Genomic DNA, 16,855 nt, shown 5'->3' on the forward strand with positions numbered 1-16,855 from the left:
CCTCTTTAAAGGAGTTTTTCATTTCCTCTTTAAGGGAAGTTTTTATTTCCTCTTTAAGAGAGTTTTTCATTTCCTCTTTAAGGAAAGTTTTTATTTCCTCTTTAAGGTAGTTTTTCATTTCCTCTTTAAGGAAAGTTTTTATTTCCTCATTGAGGGAATGTTTTATTTCTTCTTTAAGGGCCTCTATCATCTTCTTAAAGTCATTTTTAGGGTTGATTTCTTCTGTTTCTTCTGTCATGGTATGTTTAGGTCTTGCAGGTGTAGAATCACTAGGTTCTGATGTTGCCATATAGGTCTTTATGTTATTGCCTGTATTTTTGCGCTGGCGTCTACTCATCTTTTCCTCTGTGCGGTGCAGGTGGTGTCTGTGTCTGAGAGTGCCTCTCTTGTTCTAATTTTTAGTCTTGGTTTAGTAGGGGTTCTTAGTTAAATTGGTGCTATTGGGCTGTTTCTTCAGGGACAGCTGATTTCAGTCGGTGAATTATATACTTATGATTCTGGTGATCTGGTTTAGTGGCTGGGTAGCGCCTTCTTCTGTGTTCCCAGGTCACGTTTTGTTCATTTGTCAACTCCTCAGCTGATCTTGTTTCTTCAGACTTCCAACTGTAGGCATCTGAATCCTCTCCCAGATGGGTTTCAGCTGAGCAGGGTAGTCTCACCTCCAAGTTGTTGGGTTTCACAGGATCAGCAGTTGGGCCCTGGGTTGTCCCCAGACAGAGTGCCCAGACTTGCCCTGGTTCCGACCCACGGAGATAGCCTCTTCCCCAGGTGTTGGGGCCAGGGGCGTCCCCACTCCAAGCTGCGTCCGCCCCTCTCCGTCCCCGGGCCTGTCCACTCCTGCGGCCCGCCGCCACAGGCCCACCTGTGTCCACTTGTCTCAACCGCCGGGCCTGTATGTCCCTGTCAGCTGCCGCTGGGTCTGTCTGCCTCTGCGGGCCGCCAATGGGCCTGTATGTCCCTGCTGGCTGCCACCGTGGGCCTACCTACCTCTGCTTGTCACTGCTGCCGGGGGGCCCATCCACCTCTGTGGGCCGCCACCGGGCCTGTATGTCTCCGCCGGCTGCCACCAGGCCTGTATGTCTCTGCCAGTTGCCGCTGGGCCTGTATGTCCCTGTCGGCTGCTGCCACTGGGCCCGTCCACCTCCGCAGGTCGCCGACCTGCGTCCGCCTGTCTCGGCCGCGTGGCCCGTCCACCTCTGTGGGCTGCCGCCGGGCCTGAATGTCTCTGTCGGCCGCCACCGCTGGGCCTGTCCACCTCCGTCTGCTTATCTCTGCCGCAGGGCCTGTCCACCTCTGTGGGCCGCCGCTGGGCCTGAATGTCTCTGCCAGCTGCCCCTGGGCCTGTCCACCCCCACAGGCCGCCACCACAGGCCTACCTGCGTCTGCTTGTCTCCGCCATCTTCGAAATATAAATATTTTGATGACTCATCTTCATTACAAAATGAAGTTCAACTTCATTATCACAGGTTGAGTATATGCTTAAATCATCTTATTCATAATTACTAAATTATACCATATTCAATATAAATATAATTATACCATTATAATATAAATATTGCAACTTATACTGGGAAACTTTCTCCATTCCAAGAATTAACAAATCTTTCCATTAAAAAAAAATTTCCAAGTAACTCAGAAAAATTAGTAATAGTTTCATTTTTTAAATCATTATATTCATTTCTGTCCCTCTCTACACACAAAAAAATCTATAAAAATAAAAAACCAGAGACCATAATATATACACAAAGGACCTGTAAAGTTAAAAAAGAAAAAGAAGAAGAAAAGAAAAGCCCCGATAAAGCATTGTGAGACAAAGTCCCTCCAAAAAACGCCACTGAGTTCATTTTGTGTTGCCATCTAGTGTTGGGCATGTGGTCTGGACTTAAGAGTGAGTTGTATACAAATTGAAATGCCATTGGAGAAAACTGATTCTTCATTTGTTGATCATTAGGGAAATTTCCTTCTATGATTTTGTTGAAAATATTTTCTGTTCCTTTGACCTGGGTTTCTTCTCCCTCCTCTATTACTATTATTCACAGATTTGGTCTTTTCATGGTATCCCATAGTTCCTAGATGTTTTATGGCTGGATGTTTTTAAATTTAAAATTTTCTTTGACTGAGGTATCCATTTCTTATCTTGTCTTTAGTGTCTGAGATGATTCTCTCTTCCATCTCTTCTGTTCTGTTCTGGAAGCTTGCCTCTGAGGTTCCATTTTGAGTTCCTAAATTTTTTCCTCAGTTTGGGTTTTCTTTAGTGATTCCATTTCCACCTCATGCCTTGAACTGTTTTCTTTATTTCATTCCACTGTTTATTCATGTTTTCACATATTTCATTAATGTATGTAGCTAGAGTTTTCCCGCCTGGCCAACAGTCAGGACAAATCTCTCTTACCCGCCAGTCCCACAGCTGCTCAGACCCAACCAAGTAAACACACAGACATTTATATTGCTTAAAAACTGTATGGCCATGGCAGGCTTCTTGTTATCTAGTTCTTCTATCTTAAATTAACCCATTTCTATAAATCTACACCTTGCCACATGGCTCGTGGCTTACCAGTATCTTACATGTTGGTACTCATGGCAGCGGCTGTCAGTGGCTCCCTGACTCAGCCTTCCTGTTCCCAGAATTCTCTTCTCTGCTTGTTCCTCCTATACTTCCTGCCTGGCTACTGGCCAATCAGCATTTTATTTATACAGAGTGATATCCACACTTCCCCTTTTCTTTTTTTTTTTCAAAAAGGAATGTTTCAACATAGTAAAATTACATATAACAAAACAATTATCAAGCAAGAATTACAGTTACAATGTTAAAGAAGATATCCTATCTATCTTATATTTGTGAGTCTAAGGTTTCATATCTAACTTATCTTTTATCATAACTAAAGAAAATTATAACTATCTAGCCTTCAACTACATCAAACACCCCAGAAGGATATAATATTACCTGAGAAATGGGAGAAGGACATAAGCGACTTTTAGGAGTCTTGCGAGAGCAGACAGAGATAGCTGGCAGCCTGGACAGTCATCCAAAGTTCTTTTGTAAAGTTGGGGCATCTGTCTTCAGCCCACACTTTTTTCTCAGGCTTTAGGTGGAAACTCCTGCTAACCCATTGCTAACACCATTTGTAGCTGGAGAGCTTCTCTTCCTGTTCCCAGTATTCTCTTCTCTGCTTGTCCCTCCTATACTTCCTGCCTGGCTACTGGCCAGTCAGCATTTTGTTTATACAGAGTGATATCCACAATAAATGTATTTACTCATAACCTCTCTGAGGTCCTATAACAAACTCATAATAGCTATTTTGAAGTCCTTGCCTTGTGCTTCAGCTATATTGCATTCGTCAGGCCTACTATGGTAGGGTTGCTGAGCTCTACTGGAGGCATATTTTGTCCTGGCTGTTATTGATTGTGTCTTTATGCTGGTGTCTATGCATGCGCCTGAGTTTGGGATGGTTGTAATTCTAGGTGTTAATGTCCGGTCTATCTTTGTTTGCTAGGTTTTCCATTCCTTGGTTTCTATTGGTCTCTCTGAATCTTAGGAATGTAGTGGTTGTTGGTTTCCCAGTAAGGAGTGCTTTGGAGTCCCTGCCAGGTGTTGTTAAGGGGAGACTCTGGTAGAAAGTGTTTCTAGGTATTTTGAGCTGACAGGAAGGAATTTGGATGGGATGGGGTGGAGTGGGAAGGCTGAGAGGATCTACAGGAGGAAAGAAGTCTAGATTTGTGTGATCCCCAGGGAAAAGAGAAGACTAAGAGACCACAGCAGGTGGCCTGTTACTAAGTTGAAGATAAGCCTGGGGAATTGGAAATGGAGGACAATGATGGAAAGGAGAGTGAAGACCATCTACCTGATTCCCTGGCTAGCATGGCCAGTGGATTGCCACAGAAAGAGGGGGTGCCTCCAGGTATTGGCAGTTGATACAAAGGGATACTGTGAAGAAGAAGGGCTATATGTAGGTGAAGATCTGCCCAAACCATGCTTTTGACAAAATAGATGAGATTAGAATAGGAAAGTTAAAAAGCACATTATACATCATAAGGATAGAGAGACCATCTCATGGGCTCACATTGATCACAGTGTAATAGATCACAATATAAAATGTGTGACCTTGGTTGCTGCACATTGCAAAATGTTTTAAAAAATATGTTTCTACTAAACAAAGGATAAAGGCCATTAGTAATTAAGAGCAGACACTCATAACAAGCTGCCTTATATACACCACACATGAAGATGAGGTATTTTAAATAAACTGTGAATAATTCCATATGAAATAAATAGTGATCATTTTGTCTCATTTTGATATAAGGGTCTCTTTCATAGATGAATTTTGTCTCCTCAAAATTCATTTGTTGATCTTTAGTCATTAGAGAAATGCAAATGAAGCTTGCTTTAAGAGTCTATCTACACAGACAGAATGGCTACCAAGGAATTATAAGACAATAAACATGGGCAAAGGCATGGGGAAAGAGGAGTCTTTATTTATTACCAGAGGAAAAATAAATTATGGAAATCAGTGTACAGTTTCCTTTAAAAAGTAAAAATTAGAATTACCGTATTTCCCAGCTATGAAACTCAAGTACATATCCAAAGATATCAAAGTCAACATAGCAAAGACATTTTTATACGTACATGTGTCTAGCTGCATTGTTCCCAACAGCTAGGAAATAGAACTTCAGTGTTCATTGGCAGACAAATGGATAAAGACAATGTGGTACATATACTCAATGGAATGTCATTCAGCCTTAAAGAAAAAAGTGAAATCATGGCATTTATAGGAAAATGAATATAATTAGAGATCACTGTGTTAAACAGAATAATCCTTAGGAATGAGGACATGAGAGCTGTGCTTCAGTTGGTCACATAAGCACAGGTGTTCATTCATATAAACAAAGGTGTTCAGCCAGGCTTTTCCATTGTTCCATAAACTGCCCAACACAATATGTTCCTCCTGGTATAACCGCACACCAGGAGGGGAAATGAAGAACTTTCCCAGCTTATGGTCAGATCTCAGATCAGCCATGATAGGTAGGCATGACTAGGAACTGGGCTGGGTTACAGAGCACCACTTGACATGTCACCGTTCTGCATAAAAATGCCTTAAAAGACTAGCACAGTCTATGACATACCCAGTTCATAGCCCAGACATTGAATCAACAGTCCAAACATCAGGAAGATAGGCATGTGCCTGATTCCTCCCTGAATTTCAGACACCACATCAACACATCCACAGGCACAAAAGTGACATTTTGAAGTTTTTCTAAAACTTTATGCAGATCCCAAAGCACTTCTTATCATCAGGCTGCCTTTCTGAACATAATTTAAATGAATGGGTTATCACTGCGTAAAAGTGATTTGAATGCTAACCCATGAGGCCACTAAGACACCTCACATTTTCATATAAATTAGAAAAACTGCTTCAGTTGCCCTCTGTCTAGGTGAGATTCTATTTTTTTAATCCAGGTTCTTTCTTCTTCACCTATTCTAAATCAAACTATTTTCTTATCTTATTTTGCAATGGTTTTTATTCATCTTCATAAAGCTAAACTTAAGTTCTGAGCCACAAACAAAATTCTGCAAAGGTTTCTTCTGTAACCCTTGACCTGCCAGCACACATCTCCCAACAGCATGAGCTTAAAAGTCCTATTTTCAGGTTAGTTATCTTTAACCAAGAGTATGTCAGCTTCCTACAGGAAGGATCAGGAAGTGTAAGCAAAAAAAATAGGACAGCAAGTGACATAGCTTCCATGGGGAAGGTGGGAAAAGTTGTGTTCTGGTATTTTATGGGGAGAAGTTTTTCTAATATTGATCATGATTTCTATCTTACTGACAAAAAGAAGGATTTGAGTTTATGTCAGCCATTATCCAATAAACTTCATACTTCTACTACTGCCTGGCAAGAAATGAACTTTATTTCATTCTTGTTGTATTCTTTACACAGAACCCCTTTCCAATCAACACCTGCAAAACATAAAACCAGCCACCAGCTCCAAAATCAAAAATCATTCTGTGTTTTAAATTAATATTTACTTCTTTTTTCATTATTTCTTTAAATAATACCTAAAATGTATCTATCATTGGTTACAAGATGATATTTTGTTTCATATACATATTTAGCAATATTAAAATCTTATATAGCCGGGCGGTGGTGGCGCACGCCTTTAATCCCAGCACTCGGGAGACAGAGCCAGGCGGATCTCTGTGAGTTCGAGGCCAGCCTGGGCTACCAAGTGAGTTCCAGGAAAAGGCGCAAAGCTACACAGAGAAACCCTGTCTCGAAAAAAAAAATCTTATATAAAATATTTATATATATATATCCTCAAACATCTACCACCTCAGTATAGTCAAATCCACACAATCCTTTCTTCTAGCTTTTGGGGGAAAAAATAGATAGTATGTTGTAATTATCTATATTTAATTTGCTATGCCCCAATACACCAGAATGTTATTCACTTCTAACTATAACTTGTTATTCACCAACTAACCCTTCCTCATTGCTCTACCTACACATTCTCCCTAGGATATGATAACCCACATTTCATTCTCAACTGCTATGAGATCAATATATTTAGACTCCACATTTGAGTGCTATCATGTGGTACTTGTGATTAACACAGTGGCCTCTACTTCTAGCCATTGTGTCACAGTGACAAGCTCACGTCCTTGGTGGACACCATTCTCTTGTATATAGGTAGTACTTTTTACTCATGTGTCAGTTAACGGATGCTTAGGTTCTTTTCATTCTTAGCTATTGTGAATTATACTGCATTAAACTTAACATGAAGATGATTCTTCAAAACACTGATTTCTTTTCTTTTGGATATGTATAGAAGAAGGATTACTAGGACATTGGCACCCCTATTTTAATTTTTTGAGCAATTGCCCCACTGTTTGGCTTTATGGCTACACTAATTTACATTCCCACCAAATGTACACAAGAGTCTCTATCCTCCACATTATCCACATACTCACCAATGCTCTTAACTTTAATCTTTTAGATAGCAGCTGTTTTTACTAGTCAAGTTATGGCTCATTGTAGGTGATTTTGATCTTAGTTTCCCTGATGAAGAGTGGTCCTGAGAACTTGTTGTCCACATATATAATCTTCCTTTGAAATTTTCCTGTTTTGGTCTGGTGCCCAATTTTAATTGAATTGTTTCATCTTTTCCTCTTGAATTGTTTGAGTTCTATGTATAGTCTCAATAGAAGCCCCTGCCAGATATTTCCTTGGAAAGTGCATTCTTCTAACCCATGTGTTATCTCCCCCCTCTGTTATTATTCCCTTTTTGTGCAGAAACTATTTAATTGCATGAAGTCACATTTGTTAGTTTTTTTTATTGTGTTTCCTATCTAACATCCTGGGGTCTTTTCTCTATGTTTCCTTATTGTAATTTAATAGTTTCAAGATTTACCTATAGGTCTCCAATCACTTTTGAGTTAATTGTTATATACAGGGAAAGATAAGGGTCTGGTTCCAATTAACTGTATATAGCTATACAAACTTCCCAGCAAGACTCTGTTTTCCTAACGCATATTCTTAACACCTTTGCCAAAGATCAAGTGGCTGCTGGTATAGGAGTTTACTTCTGGAATCTCTATTCTCTATGGTCTCATTGGTCTCTATGTCTATCATTTTTATTTTTGTAGCCTAAACAATATCCAGTACCACTTAATAGATATTCATGAAAGTTTTATGTTTAAATTAATGAATGCATTCAAATTAAGCCTTTGAACTTGACATTATCTGACTTTACCTTCCCATAACTCCTGTATGCAGTGAAGGAAAATTTCCAGTTTTTGCTCTAAAATTCATTAAATAGTGTAACACTCTGCTGTCTATAGGTAACACTCAAATTAGGAATAAAACCCACATACCTTTATAGTTAATATTTTAAAAATAAAGCATCACTGGCTTGTTAACCTTCAAAAAATTTAGCTCTTAATAAGGCCAGCAAGTCTGTATTCTGCTGTGTTTTGATGAAGTTTAGACGTATGCTGGACATATGCATCTGCCCTGGTGATCCATGCCAGATAGTGATGAGTAACTCCTGTCAGATGTTGAAAGGCTTTGTTGCTTTCTTTTGTTTCTTAATAGCATCACTGAGATAAATTATCTGCTTGATTATTCATGGTTTGGAGAATATTCTTCTTCAGTGAAGTCAGCAGATGAAGCCAGAAACCTGTCCTTTACCAGCCTTTCATGTGCAGTCCATTTCTCTCTGTCAAAAGTTTGTTTTACACTGTTATATGCAAATTTATAACCTCCATTAAACAGCTCCTGTTTCAAGACCTTATGAAAAATTTCAAAGCATGCATAGTCGGTATCTGTTTTTGAATGCAGGAAAGCAGCAAAACAAGCAATTGTTATCTCTGTTATCTTGAAATCTCTGGGAAAACTTCAACAGACTATGAAAAAGGAAGATAATGATAATCCAATTTCAACATATGGCTGAAAAATTGAAACCAGGAAATGCAAAGTACAGTGACACATATTACTTTCATTATTCTATTTTTAAAAAACTGAACCAAATCCAGATGTTTTTAATGACTCACTATAAAGTATTTAAAGAATTAAGTATGTAGTCGGCCTGAGCTGCTAGTAGATAGTAACAGCTTACCTTTGGCCACATGTTGTAAGGTACACCAATGTTGTGTCAAATGTTGACAGGAACCTTAGAAGTAACTAATACTTTCTACATTCTGAAGATTAAATAAAGACTTACGGGGCTAGGTAATTTGTAAATTTTGTGTCACTTGAATGCATCTTTAAATTATTTCAACGTTGATTTTTAGACCAAAGTTCAGTCCTTTTATCATGACACAAAATACACTTGACAATCTGTTTCCCTCCGTAACTCCAAGGCAGGTCCTGCTGTGGCTCTGTCCCCACTCTTCTCCATATGATAGCCTCCTCCTTCCATGGGCCATGCTCAGTTCTTTCACCTGAGCCTTTTTAATAAGACATGCACCCTGCGCTCTATCACCTGTCCATTTTGTAGACTTACTCACCATTCCAGTTTCATTCCAAACATCCTTCATAAAAGAAAACCTATGTGACTATTCCACCTCAGTGACCCCACAGCCAGGTTCCCTCCTGTGTGCATTTGCATGCCTTTACACACTTTTTAATCGCATGGTGTGAAGCTTGTCCCTCTGTTTAGATACTGACTGAGCACCAACAATTACTCACCTTGCAGTGTCCAGTATTTCACATATCTCCCAGACAGAATGCATCCTCCATATATTTTGTCAAAGTAACAAGAATAACAAAAGAATGAATAAATGAAAACTATATGCAAAGAACAAAGCTGTAATAACTTAAATTCAAGATTCTTGAACACGAGCTATTTAGCTAACAGCCATTTGTAGCAAACCATTATTCTCTTCTAGGTTTGCTTCTTAGCACCTGGGATGAGAGTTGCAGAAGACTTGGTTGACACCGGAAAGACAAAGATATGCATGCCACCATGCTTCAAGAAGCTTAATTATTATGAAGCTTTTAGACTTATTATCTCAAGTTCTGCCTTCCTGGTTTAATGCAATTGCTCAGCATCACACACACACACACACACACACACACACACACACACACACACACACACACACCAGCCTTTGTGTTTTTTGACTAGCTCATTAGGCTATACCTCTAGTGGAGATGACACTTGACATTTCCTTCACTGTAGCTATACTGTTAGAAGGGCAAAAAATGTACAAATAAAAACGTAGTTTTCAGAGAAATACAAGATTGGCTATCAAAAATTTCAAATATTTGATTCTGTAGAATTTGACTGGACCAGTAAAAGTTCTGAGATCATCTGGAAGCTAAATTTCATTAGTGCTATATACACGTTAATCACTTGTTAAAATATTGTATTGAGTCACAGATATTTATTTTATGTTTTCCACTTCAATATATAAGCATAGGTATGAAATTTACGAAAAGGGTTCCAGTAGCCCAATAAATAATAGTAAGAATTTAAAACTGGGATTGTGAACTAGAGAGATGGAGCACTTACAGATCTTCCAGAGGACCCAGGTTCAATTCTCATTGCCCATATGGCGCCTCACAACTGTCTGTAACTCCAGTACCAGGAAATCAAGTACTTACACACATGTGATGCACAGACATACATGTAGGCAAAAACCTTGTATACACAAAAATAAAGGACAAATTTTAATTGGATTGCATAAAATAAAAACTCTGTACAATAAGGGGTTTCCTTCAGAGTAAAGACACTGTACAAAATGAGAGAAAATTTTCGACAGCTAGTTGTAGACAAATTTCTAAATGGTCTTAATAAATAAGAAACAGAGCCAAATATAGGGATGAAAGCCTTAGAGATCAGGGAAATAGTGAGAGCTACCAGCTAGCCTCACCATGACACCCTAGCTTCCCAAGAGAGCTACATCGTGTCTACCCAGGCTTTAATTGCCTTGCTGTTCTGCCCTTGTTCATTGGCTCTTAGCCCAGCTACCTCACTTCCTTGTTACTGCCTGTCTGTATAGACCTCCAGGTCTCTATGGTTGGTACTGGGATTAAAGGCGTGTGTCACCACTCTTGGCTGTTCCCTAGTGTGTCCTTGAACACACAGAGACCCTGCCTGCCAAGTGATCGGATTAACGGCGTGTGCTACCACTGCCTGACTTTTGTGTTAATGGTTTGCTATTACCTCTGATCTCCAGGCAAACTTTATTTATTAACATACAAATAAAATATCACCACATTTCAGCACAAATAAAATATCACCACAGCTAGTCCTCAGACAGTGAAAAAACATATAAATAACTCAAAAAATAAACACAAAGAAGCCTTACCAATAATCCAGTAAATGAATGAACAAAAGAATTTAAGAGCTAATTCTCAGAAATATAAACATTCTATAAGTGAATGAAACAATTGTTCAGCACTCTTATCCATAAAAGAAATGTGAATCAAAACTTTATAGTTTTCCATCTCTCCCTAGTCATAATGCCTACAATTATAAAACAAATAACAAATGCTTATAAATATGTTGAGGGGATATAAATTAGTGAAGCCACTGTGGAAATCGGCATTGGCCTCAAAAGAACAACTGAGAAGGGCATATAATCCAGCTATACCATTCCTAAGAATATACTAAAGGAATTTAAGTCAGAATGGCATAAAGATACTTGCACATTCACTTTATTGTGGCAATATTTATAATAGACAAGATATGGAGCTGGATATGGTGGCACATGACTTTAGTCCCAGCACTTGGGAGGCAAAGGTAGGCAGATACCTATGAGTTCAAGGCCAGCCTGGGCTACAGAGCAAGTTCCAGGACAGCCAGGGCTACACAGTGAGAACCTGTTATTGTTGTTGTTGTTTTTAAAGGATCTGAATTTTGTGAGTTAAAGAGATGGCTCAGTAGTTAAGAACACTGCTGCCCTTTCAGCCAATCTGGGTTTGATTCCCATCACCCATATGGGAGTGTACATCTGTTTGTAACTTGAATTCCAGGGGTATCCAGTGCCTTCATATGGCCTTCCTGGGCACTACATGCACATGATGCACAGATGTACATGTAGGCAAAACACCAATACATATAAAATAAAAACAAATGAAATAAAAATTAAAAGATATGGAATCATCCTAGTTGTGCATCAACAGATGAATAGGAAAGAGAAAGTTGCACATAGACACAATGGAATAATATTCAATTTCCATAATGAAGCAAAAATTATACCATTTGCACAAAAATGGATAGAACTAGAGTAACAAAGACTATTGGGGTCCAGCCCCTAAATAGCCTCTTCCCAGCATTCCAGAAGAGATGCTACCAGTGGCAAGAATTAATCTGAGTGATACTCAAATTAATCCAAGTACGCTGATCTCCTCAGTCCATTCACTTTATTCTTCTAAGTTCAAAACTCTCTACACAGCTTCAGTTCTGTTCTCACACTTAGCTCCTCCCTGTCCCTTCCTCTCCTGTCCTCTCATTGTTCTAAGTTCTTTCCATTTTTGTTCCCTTCCTCTCTCCCCAATCCAGTTTAAATACACATACAATTCCCAATTCTCTGGCTCCACCACTTTCTTGTCAGGTGGGGCAAATCTGTACAGTAGCTAGGAAGCCTCTGTCATAGCTTGATGCACCTAGTATGTGAAGGCCCTTTTGTTCTGAGTTAATTGCTAAAGGGGAAGTCTAGAGATACCACTTGAGCTATGGAAGAAACAAAGCTATGTACCTAACATCCTCCTGGCCTGGGCGGTTGTCTCTGTATGGATATTTACCTTAATTCAGGAGACTAGCAGGTGGTCTGGATGCTTATCTTATCTGCAGTCTGTCCTTAGAAAGTCTGGGAGGGCTGGGCAGTGGTGGCACACACCTTTAATCCCGGCACTCAGGAGGCAGAGCCAGGCAGATCTCTGTGAGTTCGAGGCCAGCCTGGTCTACAGAGCAAGATCCAGGACAAGAACCAAAAGTACACAGAGAAACCCTCTCTTGAAAAACCAAAAAGAAAAAAAAAAAAGGTCTAGGAGGTATCTCAGATAAAATACTTTTGTCTGGAGACGGCCCTAACCAGTTACTTGCTAATGGAAATAATTACAGAAGGCAGATATCTAAGTCTAATGCTAATAAAGGGAAACAAAAGCCTGGAAAAAGAAAGTCCTGTCTGTGTTACAGCTGGGGGAAGTATCTAAATACCTCAAATGTATAGGGAAAATAGTGCCCAATGAATGATCAAATACACTGTTCTAGGAATGGGAAAACTACAATATCACATGAGAAAATCATAGCAGGAAATGGTTAATATTCAAAAATCAGTATCACCAACACTCCTTAAGACTTGGCTTTATCCTCTGGAAAGGCCCTTGGCTTCTTCCAGGTGTTAGCTTTTGCTATAGTCAACTGAATTCCTGCTTCATATGTCTGTGGCCTGCAGCACTAGAGATCATCATGTTAAATAAAATAAGCCAGATTTAGAATACAAATATTGAATACTTTTCTCACGCTGACTCTAGATCTAAAAAAATAATAATAAAAAGATATAAAAGCAGAATGAGAACCATTTGAGAAGAGTAAACCAACCAGATGGAGGCGAGAGGCCACAGGGGTGACGATGACCACGAAGTATGAAAATGCCATAAGGAAACCTACCATTTTGTACAATGACTGCATATAAGTGAAAATGGAAACTTCCTAGAAGCGCTTGTTTTTCTTTTTTAAATTCCTTCTTTGACAATTTCAAACATGTATACAATATATTTTTATTATATCAGTGCACCTTCCAATTCTTCCCAGGCCTGCCTCCACCATGGTCCCTTCCTATCTGTGCTGTTCTTATATGCATAGGAGGAGGGCTATCACCTGGAGCATGCTCAACCAAACAGGGGCCACTTCCTTAAAGCAAACTGATTCTCCTTACCCCAACATCTATCCACTGTCAAAGCTCCTCAGGTAGAGGTGGGGTTCCAAGACCCCGCCCCAATCTATACTAGCAACACTATGTCATTGATCCAACTGAGAGGCTACTTAGAACTTTTTAATCTTTACTTACTTTGTTTTATATGTGTATGCCTGCGTGCATGTGTACTGTATGCATGCAAGAACCCAGGGAGGTCAGAAGAGGCACTAGGTCCCCTGGAACGAAAGTTACAAATGGTTGTGAGCAGCCATGTAGGTGCTGGGAACGAACTCCAGGTCCTCTACAAGAGCAGCAAGTGCTTTTAACTGCTCTTGTTGTACTGTTTAGAATTTTTTCAGACAGAAAATTAAATGTTTTAAGCAAATATCAAATATGAGGACTAAAAGCTATGAGATATAATTTTTTTAAATGTGGAACAGAATGACAGTCTCTGCTGTTGTTGAAGGTCAGTTTTATATTGGGATTAATTCCGTAGGAAGCTCTGTTCTGAAATCTGAGGCATAATCTTGATAGACAGACTCTTCTAGTCCGGGAGTGCAGTCTTTGCATATTCATATGGAAGATGTCATCTGCAGTGATAAGACAGATGCTAACAGGCCCGACAAGTAGAAGATATCTTCACCTTAGGCCCGGCATGGCAGCTACTTCCCCAGGCCTAAAATATTTACCACTACAGTTTACCCATCAAGTGTAGGAATAGTCCATCAGGAAAAGAGCTGTCAAGTGCACTAGGGTTAATTGAAGATAGCTCTCTGGTCTTCTCATATTTAAAAGAGCATAATAACTTTGGAGATATGCATTAAATAAATGGGTCAGGAAGAGATAGTTGAAAGGGGGGGTGATCTCAATTTTGAGACCTAGTCTACCCCAGCAAAAATGTCACCTTTTTCAATTTTCTGCTTTTAGGTGCCTCTAGAAATAGAAATTTGCTTAATTTATAATTGCTTTTTTCTAGTCATAATAAAATTTTCTTCTACTCAGTTTACACTATACCATAAGAATCTTTTAATTTTCTATATACTATCTTGAAAGTTTATAAACACATTTCAAGCTTAGGCCAAGAATCACACTTACTTTTAATTAACTTTAATTCAGTGCTGTCTAGGGACATGGCATTGTGCATTAAGAACTATGGATTAAGAACTAATAAAGAGAAGCAGTTACCCACCATAACAATGTAATAATAGCCTATTGCTGAAGATGCTACACACTTTGGCTGCAGGATCTAGCGTAACCGATCTCAGAAGGATTGGGACGCTTCCTCCTTTATGGTTCGCTTTCATAATGCCAGAAAGTGCTATGCGTACTGCTAAAGGAAAAAAAGACATCAATGTTCTTTACCCAGTACTGGATCGACCCTGCATGCCGTAAGACTGAACTACTAGGCAAGAAGCACACACTGCTGCAATCCTGGCATGACTGTTGTGGGGTAACCAAGAGCTTTCTGATTGGATCTAAGGACTGCTCCACAGGAGGTAATTCATTCCTGGTCCTATTATCCTGGGAAGTTAACAGGCTCTAGAGTAGAACCTACTGTTGTTATTTTGCTAAGTGGTCATTTTTTTTTTCTAACAGCTCTAAATGTTTATGTTAATCCCCGTAGACCTCTCCTGGTCTCAACTTTGATCAAAGAAGCTTCTTTTTGCATTAGGCAACAGTTAACTCAGAAACTCATAAGAGCTAAATATGCTGAGAATAAGAGATTGAGTAATCAGCCCTCAATGAGACATTTGATCTATTTCAGGAAGAATGTCCCTCCCACCCTTCTCCCACCAAGGCTTAGGGAAGAAGAGACAGACGGAATGCAAGAGTGAAAGGATGGGTGGGAGTGCTATGAAATGCTGTCTTCTGGGTGTGATAAGGCCATTGCACTCACAAACTCATGGCAGCTGAAGTCACTTTTACGAGATGAAGCCCAGCCATAATTCAAACCCAGATGGCGGAGAAACTCTCAAGGTATCACACCTAAATGAAGAACTATTCACAGTTCATAGACTCTGGGGATGGGGGTGGGTTGCCCATGCTCCAGTGGAAGGCCCCCACAGCCATGCACATGTAGGCATCACTAATTGGGCTTAATGAGTTATTTAAAAAGAAGAAAAAGACATAAAATGGGGGGGAATGGAGATGATCATATTTCATCGTATATGTGTATAGAAATCTCAAAGAATATTTATAAAGGAAATACAAAGATCCACTTGTGTAAAAGAGTCATGAATGGAAGGAAGAATGGACAAGCAATGTAGACTTGGATATATGATTAAGAGAATGTCAATATCAGTGTATTAACACAAAATAAATATATTTCTCACTAATGCAAGTTTAGTGCATTATGTTGTTATTTCCCAAAAACTCTCCTCCTATGTTGATCCAGACACTGAGGCACTTTCCATCTGGTAGTCTCAATGGCATGTAGGTCCAGACAGGAAACACAAAGAATGCAAACTCACTCAATGAAACAAAAGTAGCAATACCTCCACCTGGTTTCCACTGCTACATGCATATATGTAGATGTAGATACATAAATATTCCTTAATATACCCTGCTAACTCTGAACAATGCTACTTGTATGTATGTTTTCAGGGCTGACCATTTGTTATTGGAAAACCAGTTGGTGTACTCTTCCTAGAAAGACTATTTGCCACACTCTCAGTCGTCCTTCATTGTCTGCAATCCTCTGTGCAGAGTTGAGGCCTTGTGGTCTTTCCTTTGTCTACTTTGGCATGTCTATCATTGTTCTCTTTGTTTAGTTTATGTTTAGGCAGTCATGCTGGTGACACTTTGTGGATGTAGCTTCTGCAATTACTAGGAGACATGGTCTCACAGAAAACCCCCTAATTCTCTAGATCTTAGAATCTTTTCATCCTGTCTTCTGCAATGTTCCCTGTGCCTTGGGTACAAGAGTTGTCCTGTAGATATATAAAGACTGGGTTCCACAACTCTGCATTTTGGTTGGTTGTGATTTTCTGTAATGGTTTCTGTCTGTTGCAAAGACAAGTTTCCTTGATGAGGGGTGAGGACTACATTTATCTGTGGGTATAAGAACAAATATTTAGAATATAGTTAGGGATTTAAAAACTAACAAAAACCCCAAGACAGTGAATGAGAAGCTCTCTTTTGGATTGTTAGTTTAAGAGTCAAAGAGACTCCCAAATTTTGCATACTATTGCTATTGTCCTTGGTTGCTTCTCAGAGATAGAAGGTAACTCCTTCTTGCTGAAGACACCGTACACTTCAAATAGAGGGCTTGGAGGTCCCTGAGATAGAACTAACTGAACATCTCCTGACCAATGACTTGTTTTCATGGTATAGAAGGCACCATGCAAGCTTCCAAAGGAGGGAAGCAACCCATAGTCCTACACAGCTATGATGCTTATGAACCATATCAACAATTGGCATGGCACAATAACCCTAAGGGTGAAATTGTAGCCCACAAGCTTCAGTGATAACCAACAGCTCCCTAATTGGATATAA

This window comes from Peromyscus maniculatus, chromosome 7, assembly GCF_049852395.1.
Source record: "Peromyscus maniculatus bairdii isolate BWxNUB_F1_BW_parent chromosome 7, HU_Pman_BW_mat_3.1, whole genome shotgun sequence".
Taxonomy (NCBI): domain Eukaryota; kingdom Metazoa; phylum Chordata; class Mammalia; order Rodentia; family Cricetidae; genus Peromyscus; species Peromyscus maniculatus.